General features: G+C 45.8%; 1 protein-coding gene across 2 annotated transcripts in view; it reads right to left on the minus strand.

Annotated features, from left to right (window-relative positions):
• LOC110492306 (protein bassoon) overlaps positions 1-19205 on the minus strand; it is a 183739-nt gene that overhangs the window by 35866 nt on the left and 128668 nt on the right. The window lies entirely within an intron of this gene.

The following is a 19205-nucleotide window of genomic DNA, read 5'->3' on the forward strand; positions in this document are numbered from 1 at the left end:
CTCTCCCTCCATCTCCTCTCCCCTCTCCCTCCATCTCCTCTCCCTCTCCCTCCATCTCCTCTCCCCTCTCCCTCTCCCCTCTCCCTCTCCCTCCATCTCCTCTCCCCTCTCCCTCTCCCTCTCCCCTCTCCCTCTCCCTCCATCTCCTCTCCCCTCTCCCTCCATCTCCTCTCCCTCTCCCTCCATCTCCTCTCCCCTCTCCCTCTCCCCTCTCCCTCATCTCCTCTCCCTCTCCCTCCATCTCCTCTCCCCTCTCCCTCTCCCCTCTCCCTCTCCCTCCATCTCCTCTCCCCTCTCCCTCCATCTCCTCTCCCCTCTCCCTCCATCTCCTCTCCCCTCTCCCTCTCCCCTCTCCCTCTCCCCTCTCCCTCTCCCTCCATCTCCTCTCCCCTCTCCCTCCATCTCCTCTCCCTCTCCCTCCATCTCCTCTCCCTCTCCCTCCATCTCCTCTCCCCTCTCCCTCTCCCCTCTCCCTCCATCTCCTCTCCCTCTCCCTCCATCTCCTCTCCCCTCTCCCTCTCCCCTCTCCCTCTCCCTCCATCTCCTCTCCCCTCTCCCTCCATCTCCTCTCCCCTCTCCCTCCATCTCCTCTCCCCTCTCCCTCTCCCCTCTCCCTCTCCCCTCTCCCTCTCCCTCCATCTCCTCTCCCCTCTCCCTCTCCCCTCTCCCCTCCCTACACTGCACTCCATCAAAGGGTTTAGCTGAGGCCAGCAGATCTGCACCGAAGCACAGCGCTGCTGCTAGAGCTGATACTGGACACCACCATTTCATGATTCATCACATTTGTACAGCTGCTCTCATCAGACCTTAGAAGCATTAGTCACAGAGAATAGAGAGAGAGAGAGCGAGAGAGAAACCCTAAACTCCCATATCTACTGGGTGAAATTCCACAGTGTGCCATCACAGCAGCAATATTTGTGACCTGTTGCCACAAGAAAAAGGCAACCAGTGAAGAACAAACACCATTGTAAATACAACCCATATTTATGCTTATTTATTTTCCCTTGTGTACCCTTAACCATTTGTACATCGTTGCAACACTGTACATATACGTAATATGACATTTGTAATGTCTTCATTGTTTTGAAACTTCTGTATGTGTAATGTTTGCTGTTAATTTTTATTGTTTATTTCACTTTTGTATATTATCTACCTCAAATGCTTTGGCAATGTTAACACGTTTCCCATGCCAATAAAGCCCCTTGAATTGAATTGAATTGAGAGAGAGAGACAGGAAGAGAAAGGAAGAGATGCAGGAGACTTAGAGGAAGTTGGTACAGCAAAGAAGTGGTAACCACAGATGGTGCCAGACAGTGAGAGTGAGAATGAGGGTGTGAAAGAGAGATAAAAAGAGAGGATTACACACTAATGACACAGTAAAGCTCCAGCTGATGAAGGAAACTAAACCACATGCGACGGCCATGATAGACCAGAACCCAGTCTGGAAAGCTATACCCTGACAACATGGGATGTCTGATGCTAAATACTGCACATACACACGCATGCTGTAAAAACACACAGGTCCAGAGACTGATGCTAGCCCAACATTGCTGTACTGCAATGCTGATAGACTTGAGGCAGCCCAGCCAGGGAGACTAGTGTGCTCTGAGCCTGCTGGTCCATGTGTCTGACTAGCCCACAAGGAGGAGACACAGGATGTGTCGCAAATGGCACCCTACTCCTTATATAGTGCACAGAGTCCTATGTAAAAAAAAAAAGTAGTGCACTACATAGGGAACCATTTGAGACTCACCCACACAATAAAATGCAGAGGGATTTATGGAATTTCAGAGACAGCGTGTAATCTTAATCCTGTTGCCAGCATCAGGCAGCTGGAGAGACGAGAACAGGGTGTCGATGACGTCCCTAGCCCCCCTCTCGCCCCTCTCTCGCACCCCTCTCGCACCCCTCCCGCCACTCCACAGTGACAAATGACTGGATCAGGAGCGAAGGATTTCATCCAACACCTCCTTCACCTCCTGGAGGGAAAGGGAGGAACAGAGGGAGAGAGAGGGAGGGAGGGGTGTAACAGTCTGTTGTGACAACATGTATACCGTATGTAGAGGCTTGTTCTAATCATTTGTGAAACATCAGCAAAACCATACAACAACCAAATCATAGTAATTCAATCTAAAAGCACTACTATTCCATGCAAGCCAAAGAGGAACAAGGGAAGTAATAACAAAAGACTGTGACTGTGTCTGAAATTGCACCCTATTACTTAGTGCACTACTTATGAGCAGGGACCTGGTCAAAAGTAGTGCACCATATAGGGAATAGGACGTGATTTGGGATCGACACAGTAGCCTATCTGCAGCGCCGAGGCAGCATGGTGACTGAGGTGAGACAGAAGACATGTCGTCCTGGACAGAAATAGTGAATAATCCTCCTTGAAGTTCAACCACAATCGCCGAACAACAACTCCTTCTCTCTTATCTCCCACTTCCCTTCTTCCGGAAAAACTAGATTTTTCAATGAACCTTACCACAACACACACACACACATCAATACCAGTATTACAGTGTTATCAGCAAGGCTGCAAGACTGTTTTTCTGATTTATACAGTGCCTTCAGAAAGTATTCATACCCATTGACTTATTCCACATTTTGTTGTGTTACAGCCTGAATTCTAAATTAAGTTAAATATTAAATGTGTTTTTCTCCCCCACCCCATACCCCATCAAGACAAAGTCAAAACATGTTTTTAGAAATGTTTGCAAAATTGTTGAAAATCTAAAACAGAAATACACTACATGACCAAAAGTATGTGGAACATCTCATTCCAAAATCATGGACATTAATATGGAATTGGTCCCTCCTTTGCCGCTATAACAGCCTCCACTCTTCTGGTAAGGCTTTCCACTAGATGTTGGAACATTGCTGCGAGGCTTGCTTCCATTCAGCAACAAGAACATTAGTGAGGTCGGGCACTGATCTTGGGCAATTAGGCATGGCTCGCATTTGGCATTCTAATTAATCCCAAAAGTATTCGATGGGGTTGAGGTCAAGAATCTGTGCAGGTCAGTCAAGTTCTTCCACACGGATCTCGACAAACCATTTCTGTATGGACCTTGCTTTATGCACAGCGGCATTGTCATGCTGAAACAGAAAGGGCCTTCCCCGAACTGCAAGGAAGAATGGAAGAAAATCCCTAAATAGACATACCTACGACGACTCAAAGCTCATATAGACATACCTACGACGACTCAAAGCTGATATAGACATAGACACGACGACTCCAAGCTGATATAGACATAGACACGACGACTCCAAGCTGATATAGACATAGACACGACGACTCAAAGCTGATATAGACATAGCCACGACGACTCAAAGCTGATATAGACATAGACACGACGACTCAAAGCTGATATAGACATAGACACGACGACTCAAAGCTGATATAGACATAGACACGACGACTCAAAGCTGATATAGACATAGACACGACGACTCAAAGCTGATATAGACATAGACACGACGACTCAAAGCTGATATAGACATAGACACGACGACTCAAAGCTGATATAGACATAGACACGACGACTCAAAGCTGATATAGACATAGACACGACGACTCAAAGCTGATATAGACATAGACACGACGACTCAAAGCTGATATAGACATAGACACGATGACTCAAAGCTGATATAGACATAGACACGACGACTCAAAGCTGATATAGACAAAGACACGTCGACTCAAAGCTGATATAGACATAGACACGACGACTCAAAGCTGATATAGACATAGACACGACGACTCAAAGCTGATATAGACATAGACACGACGACTCAAAGCTGATATAGACAAAGACACGACGACTCAAAGCTGATATAGACATAGACACGATGACTCAAAGCTGATATAGACATAGACACGACGACTCAAAGCTGTAATCGCCGCCAAAGGTGCTTCTACAAAGTATTGATCCAGGGTTGTGAATACTTACGTAAATTTATATTTCAGTATTTCTGGCTAATCTGGCTGACTAGTTCAGGAGGTGGTCAGGGATGCACTGTGTGCTGATTTCCCCTCAATCTGGACGTAATCAGGCGACCAAAAGCGCATACAGTAGGTGACGTCATCAGCACTCTTCCCACATGTCATCAGCACTCCTCCCACAAGTTTCCAGAAAATGTGTGCTTTGAGACTGAGGCACCTTTTCATAATGACGTTGGAGGAAATACAGTACATTCCTAGTGGGTGAGGAACGTGTTTGCTTGCCTCATCACTTTTAGCCAGCTATGCTAACTAATTTGCAATCCCTTTTGCGTTGCTGGCTAGCTACAGAGATTAGCTGGATAGTTATTTACAGTAATTAGCTAATGCCATCAGTTGTTGTTGTGTTATTATCATACATTACCAAAAGTATGTGGACACCTCCAGATTCGAACATCTCATTTCAAAATCAAGGGCATTAATATGGAGTTGGTCCCCCCTTTGCTGCTATAACAGCCTCCACTCTTCTGGGAAGGCTTTCAACAACATTTTGGAACATTGCTGCGGAGACTTGCTCCCATTCAGTCACAAGAGCATTAGTGAGGTCAGTTTGACCTGGCTCATAGTCGGAGTTCCAATTCATCCCAAAGGTGTTCGATGGGGTTGAGGTCAGGGCTTTGTGAAGGCCAGTAAAGTTCTTCCACACTTCCATCTTGACAAACCATTTCTGTATTGACCTCACTTTGGCAACAGCTATGTGGAAAACAGTGTTAGGGGACATCACTGAATTCAAACAGTCATTGCCTGCTCTCTACAACAGTGACAGCGTGGGAGCAGGATGATACAGAATAAATAGAGAGGAACAGCGATGGGGGGAAAGAGTGAATGAGATAGAGAGCGTGTGAGTAAGAAGTGAATATTTAGAAAATGAAAAGGAGAAACAGAGAGAGACTAAGAGGAGTTTATCTGCACCAGGGGAGGTGGCGGTGATGACAGTGTGGATAGACTCAAGAGAGAGCCCAGCCTCCTCTCTCTCCCTCTCCATCCATCCCTCCATCCTGGGAGCAGTAGCAGGTAGTGGGTGGTGTGCTGCGGGCCGTGTTGCATATCTCAGCGCCACACATGTCTGGCATTAGGACTCCCTTTAATAGGATTCCCCTTAGCCACGGACCACGGCCATCTAAAGCAGGAAGTGACAGCAAAGAGGGGGTTGATCAAAGCCTCAGTGGTGCTGTAATGACATTTGTCAAGGAATACGAAATCAAAACTAAAATGTCTTATGTGACAAGACTAATGAAAGAAGAACAGCAGAATACAGAGCAAAGAACACCAGGGTCTGTATGTGTCGAACGTTCCAGAGTAGGAGTGCTGATCTAGAATCAGTTTAGCCTTTCAGATAATGAACAAGAATATAAGGACAGGAGGGACCTGATCCTAGGTCAGCAGTCCAACTCTAAGACGCTTGATGCACACAGTCGCAAATCTACCAAACTGTGAAGTGCAGAGAAATAGAAAAAGTGAGACTGAAGGACAGGGAGAGAGAGAGCGAGAGCGAGAGAGAGAGAGAGAGAGAGAGAGAGACGGGGAGAGAGACAAAGTGAAAAATAAAGAAAAAATGCTTGTGTTTGAGAGAGAGAGAGAGAGAGAGAGAGAGAGGGAGCAATAGAAAGCGAGAGACAGAGAGAGAGGGAGAGAGAGAGAGAGAGCAATAGAAAGCAAGAGAGAGAAAAGGGAAGGATATTAGTGTGAGATAGAGTTGGAGGAAGAGAGAAAATATAGTGCCTTCCAAAAATGTACAGTGAATTAGTTCCGCCTCATCAAATTGGCAGCATTCTGCTCCTGGCGGGGATGTGCTTTGGGTGAGGATCCTCGTTCATCATGCTATGGATGTGTCCCAAATGGCACCCTATTCCTCCCTATGGGCCCTGATCAAAAAGTATATAGGGTACCATTTGGGACGCAGACTGTGTTTAAAGAGCACCATTGCTGGACAAAACACAGCAGCAGCCATGCTACTGACATCAAAGTTAGTCCAGTGTTGAGGGCTTTAAATAGCAAAGCACTGAAAGCAAACTGTGGGAACACAGAGGGACATGAGAATGATGTAAGTGGGTGTAAAGTGCTGTTGTGTTGCTCCTCTGGTGTACATTAGCCCAGACAAACCCTAACTCTTAACCTGCCAGCACAAATACACACGCACATTCAGGGATGTAATCCGTTACATGTAATCTGATTACAAAAAAAAACTAGCTGTGTTCAGTTATGTTACCAGCAAAAATATTGTATTATATATAATTATCAGATTATAGATACTTATGAAAAACTAGATAATTACTACATTCAATTCAGCAAAAAGGCACAAGTTTAAGTCTGTTCCACCTGATGGAGTCTGACCACACATCAGAGGCCACTATCACGACACACCAAATGCATTTGATGGATCCTTTTTCTCTATTACTGAGTTTGAGTAATACAAAAGTTACCTTACTGATTACAATTTTGGACAGGTAACTAGTAACTGCAACAGATTACATTTAGAAAGTAACTACCCAACTCTGAGCACATACACTCAAACATGTACGCATTCACACACACACTCAAAACTGGGATGAACCTACTGGTATGTTAAACTGTGCTTTACTTTAGAGAACTGTGTTTTGGACACAGTGCTGAAAAAACCTTTACATCCAGGACTGTATGAGTGACAGACTGAACCAAAATAGCACTATCATCACTATCCACTGACCACACAAAACCACTCACACAGATAAAACAGTGGACATAATCAGGCAAACTGGGGACCTGTCCACACCAACTACCGGGTTTCTACTACCATTTCCGACAACCACCTCTGAATGTTCAGTATATCCAAGCTAGTGCATCCAGATACAGCTTGCAGTTGCGGTCAAGTGCCTGAGTTGGAACACTATGGATAGAATGATTTGCTAAAGGTATGTCACCTACAACAATTAATTAGTGTGATTAGCTAGAGTTTAGCACTCCCTCCCTGGGATAAGCTAAATACACACACGCATATGCACACTCCCACAGATCTAGCCCAGGAGAGATCCCTGGGAGGAACCCACTGGGCACACAGTGGTTGAATCAACATTGTTTCCACGTCACTGCAATGAAATGACGTTGAACAAACGTGGAATAGACGTTGAATTGACGTCTGTGTCCAGTGGGAAGTAAGGAAGTGTTGTCAGGGAGACAGAGACAAGGCCTTTTATCGTCGGTGCCTTTAATTCTTTATTGATTTCCCCACAAACACACAGGCAAGCCATAACAAACAATCAACCCCTGCACACGCTGCACTAACAAACCTGCTCGCTAAAGACATCATCTGAAAGGAAAAATAACTTTACATTCAAATGAATGCAATTCACTTTCCACACTTTCTAGGCACTACAACCTAACCTTTATATATTCACAACAAACACATTTTCATTAACACAATGCGCGGTTTGTGTCCTTCAAGCATAATGGATCTACAACCTGTGTGTGTGTATGTGTGTGTTTACAGTATGTGTGTGTGTGTGTGTGTGTGTGTGTGTGTGTGTGTGTGTGTGTGTGTGTGTGTGTGTGTGTGTGTACATGCATGTGGACAGGTTGCACTATTCTTGAATATTAAACAAACAAAAATTTGACCAACTGGGGACATTTTGTTAGTCCACACGATGTCAAATTCTATTTCTAGGGGGTTTAGGGTTTAGGTTAGATTTAGTGTTAGAATTACATTAAGGGTTAGGGCTAGGAGCTTGGGTTAGGTTTAGGGTTAGGAGCTAGGGTTAGGGTTAGGGTAATAGTACGGGTTAGGGTTAGGGTTTATGGAAAATACAATTTTGAATAGGACTGAATTGTGTGTCCCCCACAAGGTTAGCTGTACAAGACTGTGTGTGCGTGAGCACATACGTGTGTGTGTGCGTATGTGTGTTTTTGTGTGTGCGTGTGTGTGTCTACACCTGCAGGGAGATGTTTCTGCAGCAATTGACTCAGACACCCACATCCCCCATTACACTGCATCACACTGAGCTCTCAGACTGTCAGCCAATCAGCATGGCTCTCAGGAGCGTGCTCACACTGGGCCTTTGGAATTGTCTATTTGCACTCAGGCAGAGAGGGGGGATTCAGATTATTCATTCTGGCTGGTTAGATTGTGTTTGTTTGTGTGTGTGTGTGTGTGTGTGTGTGTGTGTGTGTGTGTGTGTGTGTGTGTGTGTGTGTGTGTGTGTGTGTGTGTGTGTGTGTGTGTGTGTGTGTGTGTGTGTGTGTGTGAGAAAGAAAGAAAGAAAGAAAGAGCAGGAGAGAGACTGCTGTTTATAGCTGCTAGACATAGGAGTTTGGTTGCACCTTAATTGTGGGCGGACGGACTCGTGGTAATGGCTGAAGTGGAATGAGTGGAATGGCATCAAACACATGGTTTCTGCGCATCAGCATCTCTTCAAGAGGCCTCAAGAGGCTGAAGAAATGTGTCTTGTCACCTAAAACCCTCACAAACTTCTACAGATGCACAATCGAGAGCATCCTGTCGGTATGTATCACCGCCTGGTACGGCAACTGCACCGCCTTCAACCGCAAGGCTCTCTAGAGGGTAGTGCGGTCTACACAACACATCACCAGGGGCAAACTACCTGCCCTCCAGGACACCTACAGCACCCGATATCACAGGAAGGCCAAAAAGATCATCAAGGACAACAACCACCCGAGCCACGGTCTGTTCACCCCGCTATCATCCAGAATGCGAGGTCAGTACAGGTGCATCAAAGCTGGGACCGAGAGACTGAAAAACTGCTTTTATTTCAAGGTCATCAGACTGTTAAACAGCCATCATTAACATAGAGAGAGAGGCGCTGATTTCAACATACAGACTCAAATCACTGGCCACTTTAATAAATGGATTTAATAATGGTATCACTAGTCACTTTAAATAATGCCACTTTAATAATGTTTAAAGGGAGAAAGGTATTTATGGGGGGGTCATAAGCCTCACCCACAGGCCAACGTCATGACAGATGTAATAAATGTATCACTAGTCACTTTAAACAATGCCACTTCATATACTGTTTACATACCCCACATTACTCATCTCATATGTATATACTGTACTCTATACCATGTATTGCATCTTGCCTATGCCGCATGGCCATGGCATATCCATATATTTATATGTACATATTCTTATTCCATCCCCTTATATTGTGTGTATAAGGTAGTCGTTATGAAATTGTTAGATTACTTGTTAGATATTACTGCATTCTCGGACTAGAAGCACAAGCATTTTGTTACACTCGCATTAACATCTGCTAATTATATGTGACCAATACAATTTGATTTGGATTGTGAAAACGACGTCAAATTCACAGTATGGCAATAACCTGTGTACACTTGGCGTTACAGTGAATGAGACACTGAGTGAGTCCCAAACGGCACCCTATTCCCTACATAGTGTGCTTCTTTTGACCAGGGCCCACAAGTGTTTAGCTGGCTTTGGCTGTAATCATGGCTGCGAAGGTATCAGCACACTCGGGAGGGATTACACTTTGATCTGAGGGACTGAGGATCTTCAGAAAGCTGCTCAAGAATCATCAGACAATAAGCAGGAATCGTACCGCCATGGCTGCCGAAGAGATGTTACAAATAATCAACTGTTAGCTGTTGAACACAGAAAATGTATTAGAGGAAATCTACTGAGGAAGAAGGGAAATAGTATTTTCTCCCTCTGGGTAGAGAGTCCATTTCTTCTGTGTATTGTGAGAGTGTCGTTTAGAGAGGTGAGGGGCGTTCAGCAGGGCTCTATGTTGTGTTACATAGAACCAACATGCCTTTCTGACATTTAGAATAAGAAATCTTGTCAGCTCTACATTTCCAAAAAAAGAGGACCACTGTGCTCTCACTAAAGTTTGATTGGTTCCTAAAACCCATCAATTCAGATAAGCAAAGATCTACATTTCTACCTGCAATGTTCAACAACGTTTGAATAATGATTGTGGCTCTGCTGTGGTCGTAATGTGTTGTGGGGTGAGGGAGGTGAGGTTGTGTCAGGGATGGGGGATGGATGGGGGAGGTTGGAGGGGGAGGGTGATGAGAAGGGAAGGGAAAGGGGGGGGGGGGGGGGGGGGTCATCGAGGTACTGACCCGGATTGCATGCAAAACAGCAGCTGTCCAATGCCAACGGTTATGTAATCAAATGCACTAAAGCAGACACACACAAGCACACACACACACACACACACACACACACACACACACACACACACACACACACACACACACACACACACACACACACACACACACACACACACTACAGCTCAGCCTAGTCACAGTTGCATTAAACCACTGTTGCCATTATGTACAGCAAATAGTTTTTTCTCTCTGGGTAGGATATACTGTAAGAGCAGCTCTTTATCCCAGTCAGTGCCAGTGTTGTGTATTCTGCCTGTCTCGGTGTGTTTCAGTCTCACCACAGCCAGTGATGGAGGCCTGACAGCAGCTCACAGGCTGGCTCTTACGGCACTGAACGACAACGTGCTGCAACCACTCTTAAAATCAACAAGATCTCACGGTTTTACCCATTTCACTTCAGATTCTGACATGTTTCTCCAAACGTCAATTTTTGAAGTTGCTCCAAACGTCAAATTTAGAAGTTAAGGGATTAAGGTTATGGATAGGGTTAACCCTTTACACTCGTGGGATTGGCCTATAAGGATAGGGCTAAATTGAAATGTTTCTTGCATATGCAGAACAATGGTAGCAATTGAAAGGGAACAGTTAGGAGATTATGGGAAATTATTAGATCAAAGGCGAGAGGACACAACAGTTCACCAATCACAAGACTGAATCCAAACATTACACTGTTGATTTTATGTGCATTTTACATTTACTGTACTTTTCCCTGCATTTGTTAGTAACGAAATATGAAAATACTCTGGATACATTCAGTAACATGATAATAATATTCCTGAATGTGGGGTAGGTGCAACATAAGACAAAGACATTACAAGGGTTTGAGTGAGAAGGCTGACTGGTGTCTACAAGTAGCCACACCTCTCCAAAATATGTACCGTTCCTGAGTAATTTCAATGCACTTTCATGACTCAAAGAGCCTTCAACTATATGGTGTTTTTTGAGCTCTCCTAGCTGTGCTGTTGAGGAACTAGAGCAAGCACAGTTATTTTGTTTGGAATATAACCATGCATCCTCGCCATCACACAGTTAATGTTGTTTCCACAATCCAAAAACGGTTCATCATAAATTGCAATCTGATTCAGGTGGGTATCATTTTAAAGCTTGTTCTACTGCCAACATGACTAGTTAAGTCATAAAATACGATATTACAGTGTTAGGCTTTCACAATGCAATTCAGGGAAACAGATCATCATTTTGAAAGGAGTCATGAGTGCATTCAGGTGCATGTGTGGCGGCAAATTTTCTTCACTATAGACAAACATAGGCTCATTCTGTTGAGAACAACCCAGGGTATGATGTCATGTCATCTTGTAACTGTACATCAAACATAGTGATCATAAACGTTGACACTGCATATGACATTAGTTTTATGATATGGAAATGTGAAGTGTATATTTGGACTCAGGGCTTTGGCTTGTATGACAGCAAAGTGGTATTTATTATAGTCCTCAACGTCTCATATTTCAAAATACACTGAGTCCTCTTGACTTACAGTATTGCCCTCACTCAGACAACCAAAATGTGAGTGTGAAAGGCTACAACATTAAGTTTTGGCATTCATTCCGGATGGTTAAGGTAAGGGTTAAGGTTTGGGATACGATAAACAAAATAAAAAAGACTGTTTACCACTGGGATTGAATTCGTGACCTTTCGGATCCGGAGTCATGTGATTATGCCCCACCACCACCATGGACCAAAATAGTATATGTGTTATCTCTTGGTGTCTTTCTAATATAGAGTATGACTCTTATTTGAATGTAATATGTTGTGTTGTCCTTGGGAATAGACCCCACTGGGGCTGTCATGGGCTAGCTACCCATGTTGGCAGTCTCCGACGCTGTTTCAGTATGTTGGAGACACCCGCTAAGTGCTACTGAAAGTCAACAAAGGAACATACCCCTAGAGCCTGCGAGAGCTGGGGCGCAAGATGGCTCAATGACTGATCACATGGTTACGGACCCAGGAACGGAAACGACTACGAGTAGGAACACAGCACATGAGACAACCATAACAGCAGCAGGACTCACACTTCAGGCGTGTAGCTGTGGTTGGGAGAGAGTAACATCGGCAAGGGGGTTGAGGATCCATCAAGGGAGGAAAAGGTGCTTGGGAGAGCAGAGACAGGGACCTCGCATTGACCAGTACTTCTTACGAAGCAGCCCGTCAAATCAGTCGAATGAAGCACAGCGACGGGACGCAAACCAAAGTTCGCAAAGCATCAGCACCCCTGTAACCGAGGAGGATAACACAAGCACAGAAATGCCGGTGGATGAACTCACCCAACCACAGAGACCTCTAAAACAGGAAAAGATCAAAGGGCACAGACCGAGTGTGAAGTGGCCCAAAGCTGTTGAAAAGAGAGAGTGGGAAACAATCAACAACGACCTGACAAAAATCTTGGAACAACAGGTAGGAACAGCAGAGAAAAAGCTTGAAAGGATGGGAGACATTATCTACCACTACGGAGAAGAGCGCTTTGGAGTAAACGAAAGGAGAAGTGGCAAGACACCACCCGCACCAGCCAAATCTAGGAGGCAGCAGGAGATCGAGATACTTGTCAGAGAGAGAAGGCAGCTGAGGAAGCAGTGGAAGAAGGCCTCTGATGCAGAGAGAGAAGGTCTCATGCTACTCCAAGCAGACATTAAATGTCGGCTGGCAACCTTGCGAAGAGCGGAAAACTTAAGGAAACTTCGTAGGAAGAAGGAACACTCAAGAACACAGTTCTATAAAAACCCCTTTAAGTTTGTCAAAGATCTCTTCGCAAAGGAAAAGTGCGGAATCCTAAAAACTCCAAAGCCTGAACTGGAAGAACATCTGGAAAAGGTCCACCAGGACATGAAAAGGCATGAGCAGATAATCATCCCACATGACATCCCACCTATTTAACCACCAGAATTTAATCTGGACACTGACCCTCCAAAATGGAGGGAAGTAGAGAACGTTGTCCGAAGAGCAAGAGCGGCCTCGGCTCCTGGGCCTAATGGAGTACCATACAAGCTTTACAAGAATGCCCCGGATGTTCTACGCTTTCTTTGGAGGCTCATGAGGATAGTGTGGCAGAAGGAAATAATACCAAAGGCATGGCGAAGGGCTGGTGGTGTGCTAATCCCGAAAGAGAAGGATGCGACAGACATCAGTCAATTCCGACCAATCTCCCTTCTAAACGTCGAAGGGAAGATCTTTTTCAGTATAATAGCACAGAGGCTGTCCACTTATCTGGAAAGGAACAAGTACATTGATACATCTGTACAGAAAGCAGGCATTCCTGGTTTCTCTGGTTGCCTGGAACATACTAGTATGATTTGGCACCAGATCCAAACAGCTAAGAAGGACAAGAGAGACCTCTATGTCATCTTCCTCGACCTGGCCAATGCCTTTGGCTCAGTTCCCCATGAACTCCTCTGGGAATCCTTCAACTTTTTCCACGTACCAGAACCCATCACTACACTGGTAAAGGCCTATTTCCAAGACCTGCAATTGTGTTTCACAACACCTGACTTCACAACAACATGGCAGCGCTTGGAAGTAGGCATAATGGCAGGCTGTACAATTTCTCCTCTGGCCTTCACTATGGCCATGGAAGTCATCATCAGGGCATCGAGATGGGTGGTCGGCGGTGAGAGAACTAAGGAGGGGCTCCGTCTCCCACCTATCCGAGCATACATGGATGACATGACTACACTGACCACCACTGCAGCATGCACCAGGCGGCTACTTGCAAAACTGCAGGATAACATCAAGTGGGCCCGGATGAAAATCAAGCCAAGCAAATCTCGAAGCATTTCCATAGTCAAGGGACAGCTTAAAGATGTGAGGTTCTGCATTGGAGATGACCCGATACCAACGGTGTCTGAGCAACCCATCAAGAGCCTGGGTAGATGGTACAACGAAAGCCTCCGGGATAAAGATCAAGTGCAGCAAGTAAGGCAGGACATCGCCGACGGTCTTGAGAACATCAACAAGACCCTACTGCCTGGGAGGCTCAAGCTTTGGTGCCTACAGTTTGGACTTCTCCCCCGGGTAATGTGGCCACTCACCGTCTATGAGGTCCCAATAACAACAGTGGAGAAGATGGAGCGAACCATTACCTCATACGTGAAGAAATGGCTGGGTGTCCCACGATGCTTGAGTAACATCGGCCTCTATGGCAAAGGGGTCCTTGAACTACCTCTTACAAGTCTAACGGAGGAGTACAAGTGCTCTAAAGTAAGACTTCAGATGACATTGAAGGACTCTAAAGACCAGACCATTAGCAAGGCTGCACCTCCCCTACAAACTGGACGGAAATGGACATCATCCAAGGCTGTGCAGCAAGCAACATCAGCCCTGAGACACCAAGACATTGTGGGGAATATCCAGCATGGAAGAGGAGGCTTTGGCCTGGCAGCAAGCAAACCAACGTTCCATAAGGCAACAACATCTGAATGCAGGAAGCTGGTGGTCAAGGAGGTGCGCAGACAGGAGGAGACTGCAAGAAGTGCAAAGGCTGTCTCTCTTGCTAAACAAGGTCAATGGACGCGGTGGGAAGGCCTGGAGAGGAGAAAGATCAACTGGAGTGAGCTTTGGCAAATGGAGGCAAGCAACATCAGCTTCATCATAAGAGCTGTTTATGATGTGCTTCCATCACCAAAAAATCTACATCAATGGTATGGCGAGGACTCGACCTGCCCCCTCTGCCCAGCTCCAGCGACTCTCAGGCATATAATGACAGGTTGCAAGACCAGCCTCTCACAAGGCCGTTACACCTGGAGGCACAATCAGGTCCTCAAGAGCCTGGCTGCAGCACTTGAGACCAAGAGGAGTGCAACCAATTCATTACCTCCAAAAACAAGCAATCCTGTCAAAACAGGGACAGAAAAGGCCCAAGTATCCTCCTACAAAGCCAGAAAATGGACACCTAGCCATGGCCCGGGACTGGAAGATGCTTGTCGATATTGGCCAGCAACTAATTTTTCCACCTGAGATTGCTTCTACCAAACTTAGGCCAGACATGGTACTCTGGTCCCCTTCACGAAAGGCTGTGTACATCATAGAGCTCACAGTCCCGTGGGAAAACTCTGTTGAAGAGGCCTACGAGCGTAAGAAACTGCGTTACACAGAGTTGGCAGCAGACGCAACTCAGCGTGGCTGGAATGCAAAAGTCTGGCCAGTTGAAGTGGGATGCAGAGGATTCGTGGCTTCTTCCACCATCAGGTTGCTGAAAGAACTTGGAATCCATGGACAGGCTCTGCGGCAGACCGTCAGAGCAGTTTCTCAAGCAGCTGAAAGAGGCAGCCAGTGGATCTGGATTAAACGGAAGGACCCTTGCTGGGCTATAACTTCATGACCCCCCACCCCCACCTGAGAACCCAATTCAGATCCCTCCAACTTGAGGAGGGCATATGAGGTATGCGGTCAGCTGTCGGACTGGCTCAGGGAAGAGGACGCCCCTGCCTTGCATAGTCCCGTGGGACATCTTAATTGGGCATGGGACACAAGCTAAGGCTTGATCACCCTTTAGCTGGCCACCTTTGATGAGAGTGTTTAGTGATTAAAGGCCGAAACACCCACTGATTCGAAGGCACACTACTGAGGATGTGTCCCAAAATTGACATCTTAACCCAGTCTAAGAAATAAACCTCCCATGCCACTCTGTCAACATCACGGCAAATCTCATGCGAGTGCATTCCATCTATTGGCACAATGGACAGTTTTTTAACATCTCGTCCCGTGTTTTATGATTCTTTGTCTATAACTGTTCTTTACATTGTCATGTATTTATACATTGTATGTGGACCCCATGATGAGTATCTGCTGCGTGTAAAACAGCTCATGGGGATCCTAATAAACTAAACTATTGATGTCAAAACACATTTTAACACACATTGTACATCGTTACACACATGCTAATGAAGACTGATCCAAGGCAAAGGACACAGGGAAAGAGAAAAGGCACTACCGGACAGAAGATAGCCCTATTTGGTAAAATACCAAGTCCATTTTATGGCAAGAACAGCTCAAATAAGCAAAGAGAAATAACAGTCCATCATTACTTAAAGACATGAAGGTCAATCAAAATGGAAAATGGAAAGAACTTTGAAAGTTTCTTCAAGTGCAGTCGCAAAAACCACCATCCGCTATGAAGACCCAGAGTTACCTCTGCCGCAGAGGTTAACTTCATTAGAGTTACCAGCCTCAGAAATTGCAGCCCAAATAAATGCTTCACAGAGTTCAAGTAACAGACACAACTCAACATCAATTGTTCAGAGGAGACTGTGTAAATCAGGCCTTCATGGTCGAATTGCTACAAAGAAACCATTACTAAAGGACATCAATAAGAAGAAGAGACTTGCTTGGGCCAAGAAACATGAGCAATGGATATTAGACCGGTGGAAATTTGTCCTTTGGTCTGATGAGTCCAACTGCCGTGTCTTTGTGAGATGCGGTGTGGGAGAACGGATGATCACACTTAACCAGCATGGCTATCACAAAATTCTGCAGTGATACGCCATAAATGGCGCCGACAGAGATGGTCGTCTCGCTTCACGTTCTTAGGAAACTATGCAGTATTTTGGTTTTTTATGTATTATATCTTACACTGTTACCCCAGGAAATCTTAAGTCTTATTACATACAGCCGGGACGAACTATTGGATAAAAGAACAACGTCAACTTAACAACATTACGACCAGGAATACGACTTTCCTGAAACGGATCCTCTGTTTGGACCACCACCCAGGACAATGGATCGGATCCCAGTAGGCGACCCAAAACAACGGCGCCGCAGAAGGAGCAGACGGAGTGGTCTTCTGGTCAAGCTCCTTAGACGGGCACATCGCTCACCGCTCCCGAGTATACTACTCGCCAATGTCCAGTCTCTTGACAACAAGGTAGACGAAATTCGGACAAAGGTTGCCTTCCAGAGAGACATCAGAGATTGTAACATTCTCTGTTTCACGGAAACATGGCTCACTTGGGATACGTTATCAGAGTCGGTACAGCCACCCGGTTTCTTCACGCATCGCATGGTGAGATCATAACAACATACAGGAACTCAAGTCCTTTTGTTCACCTGACCTAGAATTCCTTACAATTATCTACCATGAGAATTATTTTCGATTATAATCACAGCCATGTATATCCCCCCTCAAGCAGACACTTCGACAGCCCTGAAAGAACTTCATTGGACTATGTAAACTGGAAACCACATATCATGAGGGTGCATTTATTGTAGCTGGGGATTTTAACAAAGCTAATCTGAAAACAAGGCTCCCTAAATTTTATAATCATATTGAATGCGCGACCCGGGCTGGCAGCATTCTGGATCATTGCTACTCTAACTTCCGCAACGCATACAAAGCCCTCCCTCGCCCTCCTTTCTGCAAATCTGACCATGACTCCATTTTGTTGCTCCCAGCCTATAGACAGAAACTAAAACAGGAAACGCCTGTGCTCAGGTCTGTTCAACGCTGGTCCAACCAATCGTATTCCACGCTTCAAGATTGCTTCAATTACGTGGACTGAGATATGTTCCGGATAGGCTCAGACAACAACATTGATGTATACGCTGATTCGGTGAGCGAGCTAATTAGCAAGTGCATCGGTGATGTTGTACCCACGGTGACTATTAAAACCTTCCACAACCAGAAGCCGTGGATTGATGGCGGCATTCACGCAAAACTGAAAATGCGAACCACTGCTTTTTAATCATGGCAAGGTGACCGGAAACATGACCGAATACAAACAGTGTAGCTATTCCCTCCTTAAGGCAATTAAACAAACTAAGTGTCAGTATAGAGACAAAGTAGAGTCGCAATTCAACGGCTCAGACATGAGACATATGTGGCAGTGTCTACAGTCAATCAAGGATTACAAATAGAAAACGAGCCCTGTTGGGGACACCGATGTATTGCTCCCAGACAAACTAAACAACTTCTTTGCTCGCTTTGAGGACAAAACAGTGCCACTGACACGGCCCGCTACCAAAACCTGCGGGCTCTACTTCACCGCAGCCAACGTGAGTAAAGCATTTAATCCTCGCAAGGCTGCCGGCCCAGACGGCATCCCTAGCCGCATCCCTAGCCGCAGACCAGCTGGCTGGTGTGTTTACGGACATATTCAACCAATCCCTATCCCAGTCTGCTGTTCCCACATGCTTCAAGAGGGCCCCCATTGTTCTTGTTCCCAAGAAAGCTAAGGTAACTGAGCTAAACGACTATCGCCCTGTAGCACTCACTTCCGTCATCATGAAGTGCTTTGAGAGACTAGTCAAGGATCACATCACCTCCACCCTACATGACACCCTAGACCCACTCCAATTTGCTTACCGCCAAAATAGGTCCACAGACGACGCAATCGCAATCACACTGCAGACTGCCCTAACCCATCTGGACAAGAGGAGTACTTATGTAAGAATGCTGTGCATCGATTACAGCTCAGAATTTAACACCATAGTACCCTCCAAACTCGTCATTAAGCTCGAGAACCTGGGTCTCGACCCCGCCCTGTGCAACTGGTACTGGATTTTCTCACGGGTCACCCGCAGGTGGTGAGGGTAGGAACCAACATCTCCACCCCGCTGATCCTCAACACTCAGCCCTCTCCTGTACTCCCTGTTCACCCATGATTGCGTGGCCATGCACGCCTCCAACTCAATCATCAACTTTGCAGACAAAACTAGGGAGGAGGTGAGGGCTCTGGGAGTGTGGTGTCAGGACAATAACCTCACACTCAACGTCAACAAAGCAAAGGAGATGATCGTGGACTTCAGGAAGCAGCAGAGGGAGCACCCTCTGGTGGAAAGTTTTAAGTTCCTCGGTGTACACATCACGGACAAACTGAAATGGTCCATGCACAAAGACAGCGTGGTGAAGAAGGTGCAACAGCACCTCTTCAACCTCAGGAGGCTGAAGAAATTTGGCTTGTCACCGAATACACTCACAAACTTTTACAGATGCACAATCGAAAGCATCCTGGCGGGCTGTATCACCCACCGCCTGGTACGGCAACTGCTCCGCCCATAACCATAAGGCTCCCAGAGGGTAGTGAGGTCTGCACAACGCATCACCGGCAGAAAAATACCTGCCCTCCAG

This window comes from Oncorhynchus mykiss, chromosome 16 (genome assembly GCF_057628025.1).
Source record: "Oncorhynchus mykiss isolate SJ-2025 chromosome 16, ASM5762802v1, whole genome shotgun sequence".
Taxonomy (NCBI): Eukaryota; Metazoa; Chordata; class Actinopteri; order Salmoniformes; family Salmonidae; genus Oncorhynchus; species Oncorhynchus mykiss.